The sequence below is a fragment of the Pteropus vampyrus genome, unplaced genomic scaffold (genome assembly GCF_000151845.1).
Source record: "Pteropus vampyrus isolate Shadow unplaced genomic scaffold, Pvam_2.0 Scaffold40, whole genome shotgun sequence".
In the NCBI taxonomy this organism is placed as follows: Eukaryota; Metazoa; Chordata; class Mammalia; order Chiroptera; family Pteropodidae; genus Pteropus; species Pteropus vampyrus.
Genome location: NW_011888821.1, coordinates 7,821,688 through 7,823,867, shown reverse-complemented (window position 1 = coordinate 7,823,867; position 2,180 = coordinate 7,821,688).

Genomic DNA, 2,180 nt, shown 5'->3' with positions numbered 1-2,180 from the left:
AAAATTTAACAGCTGACTCTTGCGAGCTCGTAGTAGCCGACTCCAGCACACCACTAAGCCAGAGAGCAACTAATGTGTCTGCCGCACATGCCAAGTCACCTGGGGTAGTTCAACGCAGTTACATGACTCCAAAATCCATGGTCTTTACATTCTACCGTGGTGGGTATTATTCACCCTTATTCCTTCTCAGCCTGGGACTGTGCAAAGATTGTGGTGAGCAGACGCTGGGGAAGAGAAAGGAGAAGCTAGTGCTAAAGAGGGACAGAGATATTCACATTGAGAGGGACCTTCGAAATCATCCATTCTGACCCGCACTGAATGCTGGGTTCCTCCTGATAGCATCCTGCCCAGTAATCACCCAGCCTCTACTTGCACAGCTCCCGTGATGGGGAGCTCACCACTTTTCCAACAGCCTATCAGCTTGTGAAGAGTCCCACATTACCAGACCTAGGCAGGATTCAGCCAACTGCCTGTAAAGAAGTCATTTCACTGTGTCTAAGGCAATGGATGGGCTCAGCACCGCAGAAGGGCACTTGAAGGATGAGCAAGCCACTGGATCCGACACGTGGAGCAGATAAAGTGCCTGGTCCCAGACCAACTTCACCACCAGCTCCTTCTGTCAAAGCCACTCACCAAAAGGGAGGCTACTACATGATAAATGCTGGCCTGGGTCAGACCAATGAAGCATCACGTGCAGGGGGCTGTCTCCAACAGGGCTCAATAGGGCTCGGTGACTTCCTCCCAGGCTGAAAGATTAAGACAGAGCTCAAACTTTCCTGTGCTTGAGAGTCACCAGGCTTTCTGGGCCCCGCCTCCAGAGATTCTCACTCAGTAGCTCTGGGGCAGGGCCTGAGGGTCTGCATTTCTCAGGTGGCGATGTTGCTGGGAGCCTAATGGGTATACAAACCATACAGCTGCGAGGCGCCCTGTGCTCAGAAGGGCCCCTTGCTTGGTTTAATGCTCTGCTGTCATCTTTACATTATTGATCATTTTTTAGCAAGAGAGCCTACATTTCCATTTTGCACTGAGCCCCACAAAGCAGCGGTGTGGTGGTAAATGTTTAACAACTGGCTCTCCAGATTGGGGAGGGGGGAGAGTGAGGGAGGGAGGGAGGAAAGGAGGAAGAAGGAAAGAAGGGATGAGAACCTTGATTTGTAATGTCCCAAACCATTCTTAAGCAGCATTGTATTAAGACCCCAGGCAGACAAGCTTCTCCTCAGTGGAAATGTGAATGCAGTTTGAACGGTTCAGCTTACATTTACTGAGCACCTACTGTGTGCGGGCACTGGTCCAGGTACTGGGAAGGGCTGCCCTTGGGAGCTCATAGCAAATGGAAGATCTTGAACTTCATCTTTCAGCCCGTGTGTGCCCCGCAGTGCGCCGGCAGCCACGCACGTGCTGCTGAACAGAGGACCAGGCTCTGTTCTGAGTGAGCACCAACCCTCCTGAGAGACTCCTCCGCCCTCACCGAAAACTGGGAAATAAAGCCGAACCAAGTTGACAATGAAAGAATGACGCCCCGTGGATCAGAACACAGATGTTCAAAGGTCACAGACACATCCTCGAAAAATATAAGTTAGCAGGATGGAACGAGAAGCTATGGAGACGTGACGTCTGGGAAGAGCACGTCGATAGGAGAATTTTTAGTACCAAGAGCCACCTGCCATTTTGTGAGCCGGTCCCTCAGCTGGACACTGACTCAGCCCTCTCAACGACCTGAGCTGGGATTCTGCTGGCCCTGGCTTACAGCTGAGGAAACCGAGGTTCAGAGATAAAAGTGACAAGCCCAAGATTATAGTGCCGGTAAGTAGTGGGGCTCGCCCTCAAATCCACACTCGTGTTAACTTGTACCGTTAAACATCCGGAGCTGCCTCAAGAAAGAAGGGGAGACTTGGAGAGGTGGTGAGGCCTCATGCTGGCAGCATTCCTGCAAAGGCTCCACACGCACGCCCCACTCCACCCCCCACAGGCATCCTGGAGAACCCCGAGCGTCAGATGCAGGTTGGACTGAGTGAGGCAGAGTCCTCACAGGAGCAGGGAGGTGGCAGAGCATCATGGCTGTGATGGGGGCACCAGGGCCAGACTGACTAGGGTCCAGTCCTGACCTCCTCACTCCTTCGGCCGCACGACTCAGACAAGTTACTTGGTCTCCAGGGTTGGAGTCGCCAAGCACCTGACTA